The sequence below is a fragment of the Myxocyprinus asiaticus genome, chromosome 40 (assembly GCF_019703515.2).
Source record: "Myxocyprinus asiaticus isolate MX2 ecotype Aquarium Trade chromosome 40, UBuf_Myxa_2, whole genome shotgun sequence".
Taxonomy (NCBI): Eukaryota; Metazoa; Chordata; class Actinopteri; order Cypriniformes; family Catostomidae; genus Myxocyprinus; species Myxocyprinus asiaticus.
The window spans coordinates 33,271,158-33,283,861 of record NC_059383.1 but is presented as its reverse complement, the minus strand read 5'-3'; the positions used below and the strand labels follow the sequence as shown (position 1 = coordinate 33,283,861).

At 37.0% G+C, this 12,704-nt stretch overlaps 1 pseudogene; it reads left to right on the top strand.

Moving 5' to 3' along the window:
* Positions 1 to 188: 188 nt before the first annotated feature.
* LOC127430938 (general transcription factor 3C polypeptide 5-like) lies at positions 189 to 11,494 on the top strand (annotated as a pseudogene).
* Positions 11,495 to 12,704: the final 1,210 nt, after the last annotated feature.

The window sequence follows — 12,704 nt, the reverse complement described above, 5'->3', positions numbered from 1 at the left end:
AAAAGGCAGTATAAAAGATAAATCTCCAATCAATTGTTTCTGAAGCGATCTAACTGATTTTGGGTGAGAACAGAGCAAATGTAACTCGCTGCAGTCTCTTGGCACAATCATGATTTCAAGCTTGATGCAAGCTTGACACATACGCAGAGCGCTAGATGGCGCTAAGAATTGTAATCGAGCTTGAAATCATGATCGTCAAGGCGACTGCTGGTGTCAAGATTTATAGTGGAAAATGGAATAGTATTTTGGTATGTTGTCATCCAAAACAGCTTCTGAGGACATGGATTTAACCACTGGAGTCATATGGATTACTTTTATGCTGCCTTTATGTGCTTTTTGGAGCTTCAAATTTTTGATCACCATTCAATTTCATTGTATGAGGTGAGGTGAAAGAGGTTAAATTAAGCTTTGTAGTTAAGACATCCAGCTGGATAAATAAAAAATAAAAAAATAAAAAAATGATTTACTAGTTCATTTGAAATGGTGTGACCAATGAAGTTTTAAAAGCACAAATAGTCCATGTAGACTCTCAATTAACATGGTGTTATTAAAACTGCATGTATAGTAATTATTGAAGAGTTTAAAAGAAGAATAAAAAAATTAAAAGTATAAGAAAAGTGGTGATAAAAGTATATTACTATTAAATTATAAAGTAGTAAGCGTGTGTACTGTAAATGAGTATAATAACTAAATTAATATTATTCACTGTAAGTTGTACAGTGGATTGAATTTTAATCTGAGATCTTTCTCATTTTAAACAGATATATGGGGATTCCTCCAAAAGATTGGAACTCCACTTTCGGCCGAAAGACCCGTTCTACCATCCTGTGTATGGGGATCGTTACTACTCCACCAACCTGCTTCTCAAAGTTTGTTGCAGAACATGCAAAGACAACAGTGGGGAGACCCAAATCAGCATGGAGATCGTGGGGCTCATAGGAACCACATATACATTTCAAGGTTTCAATTTTACCTAGTAGTATTCATAGAAAACATATTAGTTTTGTCTTTTCGTTTTGTTCTTTTGCATAAAAAAAAAAAAACTATTACAGAATCTCACTCTGTAAAATCCCTGTTTATTTAGTAATGGCTGACTTCTAGTACCTGGCGACTCACAATGATCCAGATGGCAAACAGGTGTCTGCCATTTTGAGTAAACCTGAGAAGAAAGAATACTACGACAAACCGGTGCTTCTCTTCCTCCCTCCTCCCATCTTCTCCCGTCTTTGATATGGCTGTGGATTATTACTATTGGCTGGATGTACAACACAGGTAATCTGGGGAAGGATCTGTAATCTTAAACACAGGCTTCCATCTGAGGTTTGAAGTAGAGACTGACCGATAATCGGTTTGACGATATTTTTCCACTTAATAAGTTATCGGTTCTTTAAAGGAATATTCCTGATTCAATACTAGTTAAGCTTAATCGACAGCATTTGTGGCATAATGTTGATTACCACAAAAATGTATTTCGACTCATACCTCTTTTTCTTTAAAAAAAAGCAAAAATCGAGGTTGCATTGAGGCACTTATAATGGAAGTGAATGGGGGCCAATTTCTGAACGTTAAAATACTCACATTTTCAAAAGTATAGCCACAAGACATAAACATTATGTGTGTTAACATGATTTTAGTGTGATAATATCACTTACTAATCTTTTCTGTGTGTAAAGTTATAGCCAGTTTTACAACTTCGTTACCATGACAACGTAATGTCAACAAACCCTGAAATGACTGTAAAAATGACAATTTAAACAACTTTACAGCTCCAATAATACAGAAGTTTTAACAGAAGAATTAATGTAAGTGCTTTTATAAAATTATAAGCTTCACATTTCTGCCTTTAAACCCTCCAAAATTTGGCCACATTCACTTCCATTGTTAGTGCCTCACTGTAACATTTTGCTCTTATTTTTTTTTAATGAAAAGGAGGGACGAGTCGAAATTTTATTTTTGTGGTAATCAATATTATGCAACAAATGCTGTCGACTGAGCTGAACTTGTATTGAACTTGTATAAACCCCTTTAAAGTCAACCGATAATGTTAGACATAGCCCAAAACAAAGATGAACTTGCATAGTGTGAGACAAATCGTACCAGTCTGAGATTGCGAAAGATTTAAAATGTTAGTTTACATTAAGCAAAGAGGCAAGTGTGTATCACCAATAAAACATCATAAATTATCTTCAGAGGTTAGTGATAAATCATTTAGAAATTACTGTTTAAAAGCAAAAAATTAATAAATAAAACAATAATTAAAGTCAATATGCATGCTGATTGGTTAAAAATCAGTATCGGTTTCGGTCATAAAAGAAAATACAAAATTGGTTGATCTCTAGTTGGAAACCAAGAAGTCCACCTTAAATCTGTAAATGATATGGTAATACTATATCAGTATCAGTGATCACTGTATTTTTTACTTTATTTTTTCCTTATGGACCTTATTCACAGTAGTGCCCAGGGTCAGAAATTAAGGGAGGCTCGAGGGATAAATGCCACCAAAAAGGGACAAAAATAACCCTGAAATTCCAAAAGTGTTGGAGAAAATTAATTTATCTGTTTTTTTCAATTTTATTTATAACATCTAATATAGTTGTTAATATTAAATTCTAAGCCTAGTCATACACATTAACAAATACAATTAAATAATAATAAAAAATATTTGATTTAATTTTATGGGTAGTAAAATATTCTAGTTCTAAATATTCAAATTGAGAATTTATGTTAATGAATTTATTAAACTGAAGTTTTCCAATAAAAGGATGTTACCGTATATATATATATATATATATATATATATATATATATATATATATATATATATATATATATATATATATGCACTATTTATTAAAAACAAAATAGTCATATAAAAAATGCCCTCATAAATGTAAAAATGCCCCTAACAATCAAATCCGGGGGCAATTGTTGCCCCTTTATGTTAATTTCTGACACTGGTAGCGCCATGATTGATTTTTTTATGGGGATGAAATCGAGGTTGCGAGGGATAGACTTACTTGATTGTTCCACGGACAAAACATTGAACAAAAATCTTTCCAAAAAATTTCAGTAGACACAACAAACTCCAGAAAGCACAAGTTGTGAAAATTAGATGTGATCTAGGACCTTTATACAGTGCATGTCATTGAAATACTGTGAATAAGGTCTGGTAACAAAACATTTGTCAGGAATGATCAGATGCTATTCTCTCCATTGAGCAAGGTCAGCTGTACTTTTGTTTTAGAGATTTGATTTGTTGATTACATAATTTGTTGACTTTGGCATCACTTCCTAATATAAAGCAGCGATCCTGCACTCCAGTGTATTTTCCAAAAGGATCATCTTATTGCCCAGAATCGGGCTCGCCGGCCAAACAATGCCATTTTTGTCAACTTTGATGACAAGTCCATACCATCAGAGCCTCTGGAAGCTGCTGTGATCAGCTGGAGGAAGATGTGTGTTCATCCTATAGTGATTTAAAGGCAGAGGAACATATGAAACAGGCTTGTAAAATGGCTATACATGTTTTTCATGTATTAGTATTTTTTTTTTCTTTTAAAGGGATAGTTCACCCAAAAATGAAAATGTTGTCATCATTTACTCACCCTATTGTTGCTCCAAACCTGTATGCATTTCTTTCTTCTGTGGAACACAAAAGAAGATATTTTTTAAAATGTCTGTGTTTTTTTTTGTCCATACAATGAAAGTCATTGGGTCCAATGTTGTTTTGGACCCCACTGACTTTCATCGATTGGACAAAAGCATTTGAAACATTCTTCAAAATATCTTATATTGTGTTCCGCAGAAGAAAGAAAGTCATACAGGTTTTAAGCGACATGAGGGTGAGTAAATGATTTTCATTTCTAGGTGAACTATCCCTTTAAAAAAACACTCCTCAACAAGCTTCACAATTTGAGGTATCATTAATGTCTGTAGCACAAACTGTGTGGGACAAGTTACACACGTAAGTTTAATACTTAGGGTAAGGGATTTGTTGAAGCCCTAACCTAAACTTGAGCTCCAGTAATAGTGATACTTGCCATAGCATTAAAGTAGTCAAAATAAAAGAGAGTATGCACAAAAAGGCTTTTCAAGAAGACCCCCTAAATGTTCTCATTTATGTAAATGGATGCAAATGGATGTAGATATTTGATATAACATGTGGCCATGACCTTTATCTTTCACATATAATTTTGCATCATGCCTTTTTATAACCCTTATCTTATCCTTATCCCACCTGTGCTTCAGAGCTCTTTTATTTGTTGAAATGTTGATACATTTGACTTCGCCCACACAGCTTTTCGAGACAAGGCCTGTGTGGTCCCGCAACACCGTCAAGGCCAATGTCAACATTCACCCAGAGAAACTGAAGCACCTCCTACCATTTATGGCCTACTACATGGTGGGTAATTAAAAATAGACAACTCAAACAAGTGTAAGGGTTTTAGCATACTGAAGACCAATGTGTCTTTTATTCCTGATTTTAAAATGCTTTCTCCCATCCCAGTTTAATGCACTGAGACAACTAAGTAAGCCATTTGTAAGTTAACTTCCAAAAGAGTGTATTGTGACACTGTGGCTCTTTCAAAACATTGCTCTGTTTGTTTGAGTATTGAAACATTGGCTCAACCAATGACATTATTTTGGGTTGTTATTGTTGTATTGACATATTGGTTATGTGTGTATTTTATACTAAAACATATGAACGCACCTCATGAAAGTAGCTTTTATGTGTAGTTGACAGGGCCTCAGAGGAGTTTGTGGGTCAGGTTTGGTTACGATCCTCGGAAGACACCAGAAGCAAAAATCTACCAGGTTCTGGACTTCAGGATCCACTATGGAACGAAACACGGTGAGGGATCAACTGAAGCACATTAAATTAATAGTTCACCCAAAAATATAAATTCTCATCATTTACTCAATCTCATGCCATCCCAGATGTGTATGACTTTCTTCTACAGAACTCAAATGAAGATTTTTAGAAAAATATCTCAGCACTGTAGGTCCATAAAAGTGAATGGTGAGCTAAACTTTGAAGCTCCAAACGGCACATACATGCAGCATACAAGTAATCCATAGGACTCCAGTGGTTAAATCCATATCCTCTGAAGCAATATGATAGGTGTGGGTGAGAAACAGATCAACATTTAAGTCCTTTTTTACTATTAATCTCCACTTTTGACCAGCCCTCATATATGCATTCACGAGATGATGATTTCTTCTTCTGTTTTTTGGCAATTCGCATTCTTCATGCATATCGCCACCTACTGGGAAGGTAGGAGAAAGAAACAAAAGGGAGGGAGAAAGGAAAGGAAAAGAATAAATAAATCATATTTGCACAACAGTCCAATAGTTGGCCATATGCACAAAGAATGCGAATAACCAAAAAAAAAAAAAGAATAATAAAGACCTCTCTTAAGCATGCATCGGAAAGCTGGTCAAAAGATTTATAGTAAAAAAGGACTTAAATATTGATGTGTTTCTCACCCTTACCTATCATATCACTTCTGAAGACTTCTGAAAATGGATTAGTTTTATGATGATTTTATAGTGATTTTTGGAGCTTCAAAGTTCTGGTCACCATTCACTTGCATTGTATGGACCAACAGAACTGAGATATGCTTCTCAAAATCTCCATTTATGTTCTGCAGAGGAAAGAAAGCCATACACATCTGGGATGCCATGAGGGTGAGTAAATGATGTGAGAAATTTCATTTTTGGGTGAACTATTCCTTTAACTAGTGTAACACAATTTTGATTAAAGCAATCTCTAATTTTTTACGTTCGAAAACGAAAAAAGAACTGTCCCATGTCAGGTAGTGCAATGATTCTACTAATTGAGGCCACATCCATACCAATCCATTTTTTTGTATGAAAACACATTGATTTTTCTACTGTACAATTACGCCTCACATTCACACTGGAATGGCGTTTTCCTCCACCGAAAACTTCTATGCACTTTTACTGCAACTCCTATGGACTTTGGCAAACAATGACAACAGGAAACTGAATATGGATTAATGTGAACGTGATGACCCAGCTTTGAGAATAAATGTGGAAATTCGCATGATTATTTCCTGTCTCTGTTTTTCAAGGATACGGTGTTAACGACATGCCGGTGAAACCTAAGAGAAGTGCTAATCATTACAGTCGTCCAACCACTGTCAGCAAGTCAGGTAAAGCACAGGATGAAATATTCAGAGGATATTCACCTATATATATATATGTACTGCATTGTGTGTATATAAAGTAATGTGTAAAAGTTTTAGGCACTTGTGAAAAATGTTATAGTGAGGATGTCTTCAAAAAGAATAAATAGTTTTCTTTTGTCAATTAACGTCATACAAAGTCCAGTAAACATAAAAAAGCTAAATCAATATTTGGTGTGACAACATGTGCCTTCCAAACAGCACCAGTTCTCCTAGGTACACCTGGACATAGTTTTTCTTGGTTGTTGGCAGACAGGATGTTCCAAGCGTCTTGGTGATCTTGCCACAGTTCTTCTATCTATTTAGTCTGTCTCATTTGCTTCTGTCTCTTCACGTAATCCCAGACTCAATGATGTTGAGATTCGGGGTCTGTGGGGGCCATACCATCTGTTTTAGGGCTCCTTGTTGTTCTTTATTCAATTCTATTCAGGGAATGTTGAAATCTAAAATTGATATTTCCTACTGATACACTAAAAGCAGAATATATAAAATAACAATTTTAAGACACATTTTTGTGAAAAATATAATGTGCCTAAGACTTTTGCACAGTACTATATATATATATATATATATATATATATATATATATATATATATATATATATATATATATATATATATATACACTATATTGCCAAAAGTATTCGCTCATCTGCCTTTAGACGCATATGAACTTAAGTGACATCCCATTCTTAATCCATAGGGTTTAATATGACGTCGGCCCACCCTTTGCAGCTATAACAGCTTCAACTCTTCTTGGAAGGCTTTCCACAAGGTTTAGGAGTGTGTTTATGGGAATTTTTGACCATTCTTCCAGAAGCGCATTTGTGAGGTCAGACACTGATGTTGGACGAGAAGGCCTGGCTCGCAGTCTTCGCTCTAATTCATCCCAAAGGTGCTCTATCGGGTTGAGGTCAGGACTCTGTGCAGGCCAGTCAAGTTCTTCCACACCAAACTCGCTCATCCATGTCTTTATGGACCTTGCTTTGTGCACTGGTGCGCAGTCATGTTGGAACAGGAAGGGGCCATCCCCAAACTGTTCCCACAAAGTTGGGAGCATGGAATTGTCCAAAATCTCTTGGTATGCTGAAGCATTCATAGTTCCTTTCACTGGAACTAAGAGGCCAAGCCCAGCTCCTGAAAAACAACCCCACACCATAATCCCCCCTCCACCAAACTTCACAGATGGCACAATGCAGTCAGACAAGTACCGTTCTCCTGGCAACCACCAAACCCAGACTCGTCCATCAGATTGCCAGATGGAGAAGCGTGATTCGTCACTCCAGAGAACGCGTCTCCACTGCTCTAGAGTCCAGTGGTGGCGTGCTTTACACCACTGCATCCGACGCTTTGCATTGCACTTGGTGATGTATGGCTTGGATGCAGCTGCTCGGCCATGGAAACCCATTCCATGAAGCTCTCTACGCACTGTTCTTGAGCTAATCTGAAGGCCACATGAACTTTGGAGGTCTGTAGTGATTGACTCTGCAGAAAGTTGGCGACCTTTGCGCACTATGTGCCTCAGCATCCGCTGACCCCGCTCTGTCATTTTACGTGGCCTACCACTTCGTGGCTGAGTTGCTGTCATTCCCAATCGCTTCCACTTTGTTATAATACCACTGACAGTTGACTGTGGAATATTTAGTAGCGAGGAAATTTCACGACTGGACTTGTTGCACAGGTGGCATCCTATCACAGTACCATGCTGCAATTCACTGAGCTCCTGAGAGCGGCCCATTCTTTCACAAATGTTTGTAGAAGCAGTCTGCTTGCCTAGGTGCTTCATTTTATACACCTGTGGCCATGGAAGTGATTGGAACACCTGAATTCAATTATTTGGATGGGTGAGCGAATACTTTTGGCAATATAGTGTATATATATATATATATATATACATACACACACACACAGTATATGGCCAAAAGTTTGTGGACACCCCCTTCTAATTAACGAATTTGGTTACTTCATTAAATCCAGTAAAGAAAAATCTTAATGTTTCTACATGTAAAGGCTTGGGCTTTGTGTGCTTCCAAATTTGTGGCAGCTGTTTGGGGATAGCCCTATTCTGTTCCAGCATGATAATGCCCCTGTGAACAAAGTGAGGTCCTAAAGAAATGGTTTACTGTGTCTGGCTTGGAAAAAATTGACTGGCCTGCACAAAGCCCAGACCTGAACCCCACTGATCACTTTTGGGGTGAACTGGAACAGCAACTGTAAGTCAGGCCCCATTGACCAACATCAGTTCCTGACCTCATTGATAGCCTTGTGTCTGAATGAGAGCAAATCCCTGCAGCCATGTTACTACATACAGTATAGTGGAATGCCTTCCCAAAAGAGTGGAAGCTGTTATTACAGCAAAGGGGGAAAGTGATGCCTAAGGTTTTGAAATCAAATGTTCATCAAGCACATATGGTGTCCACAAACTTTTGACCATATAGTGTATATACAGTTGAAGTCAGAAGTTTACATACACCTTAGCCAAATACATATAAACTCAGTTTTTCACAATTCCTGACATTTAATTGTAGAAAACATTCCCTGTCTTAGGTCAGTTAGGATCACTACTTTATTTTAACAATGTGAAATGTCAGAATAATAGCAGAGAGAATTATCTATTTCAGCTTTTATTTCTTTCATCACATTCCCAGCGGGTCAGAAATTTACATACAATTTGTTAGTATTTGGTAGCATTGCCTTTAAATTGTTTAACTTGGTTCAAACATTTTGGGTAGCCTTCCACAAGCTTCTCACAATAAGTTGCTGGATTTTTGGCTCATTCCTCCAGACAGAACTGGTGTAACTGAGTCAGGTTTGTAGGCCTCCTTGCTCGCACATGCTTTTTCATTTCTGCCCACAAATTTTCTATCAGATTGAGGTCATGGCTTTGTGATGGCCACTACAATACCTTGACTTTGTTGTCCTTAAGCCATTTTGCCACAACTTTGGAGGTATGCTTGGGGTCATTGTCCATTTGGAAGACCCATTTGAGACCAAGCTTTAACTTCATGGCTGATATCTTGAGATATTGCTTCAATATATCTACATAATTTTCCTTCCTCGTGATGCTATCTATTTTGTGAAGTGCACCTGTCCCTCCTGCAGCAAAGCACTCCCACAACATGATGCTGCCACCTCCATGCTTCATGGTTGAGATGGTGTTCTTCGGCTTGCAAGCCTCACCCTTTTTCCTCCAAACATAACGATGGTCATTATGACCAAAAAGTTCAATTTTTGTTTCATCAGACCAGAGGAAATTTCTCCAAAAAGTAAAATCGTTGTCCCCATGTGCACTTACAAACTGTAGTCTTTCTTTTTATGGTGGTTTTTGAGCATTGGCTTCTTCCTTGCTGAGCAGCCTTTCAGGTTATGTCGATATAGGACTCGTTTTACTATATAGATACTTGTCTACCTGTATTCTCCAGCATCTTCACAAGGTCCTTTGCTGTTGTTCTGGGATTGATTTACACTTTTTGCACCAAACTACGTTCATCTCTAGGAGACAGAATGCATCTCCTTCCTGAGTGGTATGATGGCTGCGTGGTCCCATGGTGTTTATACTTGTGTACTATTGTTTGTACAGATGAACGTGGTACCTTCAGGCAATTAGAAATTGCTCCCAAGGATGAACCAGACTTGTGGAGGTCCACAATTAATTTTTTCTGAGGTCTTGGCTGATAATTTTTTATTTTCCCATTATGTCAAGCAAAAAGGTACTGAGTTTGAAGGTAGGCCTTAAAATACATCCACAGGTACACCTCCTATCAGAAGCTAATTGGCTAATTGTCTAAAGGCTTGACATTTTCTGGAATATTCCAAGCTCAAAAGCGCAGTTAACTTAGTGTATGTAAACTTCTGACCAACTGGAATTGTGATATAGTCAATTAAAAGTGAAAAAATTTGATCTCTGTGATTTAGACTGTGGCATGTTGGTGCCAGACGGGCTGGTTTGAGTATTTCTGTAACTGCTGATCTCCTGGGATTTTCACACACAACAGTCTCTAGAGTGTAAAGAGAATGGTGCAAAAAAAAAAAAAAAAAAAACATCCAGTAAGTGGCAGTTTTGTGTTGGCAAAAACAGCTTGTTAATGACAGAGGTCAGAGGAGAATGGCCAGACTGGTCCAAGCTGACAGGAATGTGACAGTAACTCAAATAACCACACATTACAACAGTTCTATGCAGAAAAGCATTTCTGAACATACAAAACGTCGAACATTGAGGCAGATGGGCTATAGCAGCCGAAGACCCCTCCAGGTACCACTACTGTCAGCTAAGAACAGGAAACTGAGGCTGCAGTGGGCACAGGCACTGACACTGGATGGTAGACGATTGGAAAAACATCGCCTGGTCTGACGAATCTCGATTTCTTCTGAGGTACACAGATGGTAGGCCCACTGTAGCCTCCCAGGAAAATCCCAGGAGATCAGCAGTTCCAGAAATAGTCAAACCAGCCCGTATTATCACCAACAATCATGCCATGGTCTAAATCACAGAGATCACATTTTTTCCCCATTCTGATGGTTGATGTGAACGTTAACTGAAGGCCGGTGAGTGTGTGTATATATATATATATATATATATATATATATATATATATATATATATATATATATATATGGATTTACTATTTTTAGGTAAGTGTTTGAGTAAAATGAACATTTTTGTTTCATTCTATGAAGTACTGACAACATTTCTCCCAAATTCCAAATAAAAATATTGTCATTTAGAGCATTTATTTGCAGAAAATGACAACTGGTCAAAATAACAAAAAAGATGCTGTCTTTTCAGACCTTGAATAATGCAAAGAAAACAGGCTGTGTGGCATGGAGCATTGCCCTGCTGTAAAACCAATCCAAGAGTTGGTGAACATAGTCAGAGCAGAAGGAAGCAAGTTTTTTTCCAGGATAACCTTGTACGTGGCTTGATTCATGCGTCCTTCACAAAGACGAATCTGCCTGATTCCAGCCTTGCTGAAGCACCCCCAGATCATCAACGATCCTCAACCTGGTCGTCTAATGGTTAGACGGAGACCTGGAGAGTCCTTCAAGCCACAGTGACTCGCACCCACTGTAAAATGTTGTGGCTGATCAGTGTGTGTGTGTATATATATATATATATATATATATATATATATATATATATATATATATATATATATGTATGTGTGTGTGTGTGTGTGTGTGTGTGTGTGTGTGTGTATTTATATATAAAAAAAAAAAATGACCATTTTATTTTACGTTTGCTTGACGTCGAATAATAATGGTTGTCAAGGTTTCTTGCACCCATAACAGTCATAATTTAGTTTTTCATGAGCTGTGATATGGAAAAGTATTTTATTTTATACACTTTCATTGCGTAATATTTTTCTATACAATGAAAGTGAATGGTGACTGAGGCTGTCAGCCCCTAACATTCTGTTTCACAAAGAAAATAAAGTCATATGTGTTTGGAACAACATGAGGGAGATTAAATAATGACATAATTTGAATTTGTGGGTGATTTAAGGCTAATAATGTGACTTATTATTAAATATGTAATAACAATAATAGCAGACTAATAATCACTAAGTTAAAATGCCTTTATTTGTTTGTTGTTGTAGCATCATCCACCCCAAAGTCTGTAAGAACTCAACCCAAAACTGTCAACAGCGAAGAAGAGGAAGATATAGACGACAGTGAAGATTACAAGCCCTCTGAAGGCAGCAAAAATGAGATGGAAACTGAGATTGCAGATTACATGTAATTCCACTTTAGTTAAATATTTGGCAATAATAAATGATTGGATGTGTAAATGTTAATGTAAAAAACAGTTTTGAACACTGATGGAAATGATCGTTGTTGTTGTTTACCATTTGAAGAATAAATGGTTTATCAAATAAATTGACTGAGACTGAGAAGTCCCTTTAAGTCAAGTCAGGTCACTCAGCAGCCATGTTTGTAACATCTCCAGGTAGCTACAATTACAGGAGCTGTTATTGTAATTTTAAATATGTTATTTGCTTTAACAGCTCCTATCTACTGGAATGGGGACAGACCGAAATCTCAAATGGTTGGTCGAGATTAAAAGCAAATAGCATATTTCATATTGGCAAAAAAAAATCTGAAAACAATCTTATCAGAAATTGTACTTTTGTACTACACGGTTAAAAAAAAAGCTATTTTTGCAGGCCGATCCAGCTAATGCGCATGCATGTTCTTGATGAAAACTGACAGTGGACATCTCCATCAAAAAGGTGATTCTTTTAACTGTAAGGCAGGACTTCCATTCACAGAGCTGCCAATTTAGCATTCGATTTCTGTCATTCATAAGTATTCCAGTGACCGATCTAATCAAAGTCTTTCTAGCAAGTCAGTCCACTGTTGGCCATCTTTGGAACACTCTCAAGAGTCTATTTCCAGCCATGACAGTGCAGCTCCTATCTACTTGAATGGGGAAAGACCGAAATCTCAATTTCAGACTGAAATTTCAAATCAGCAATAAAATTTGACAATACTGAA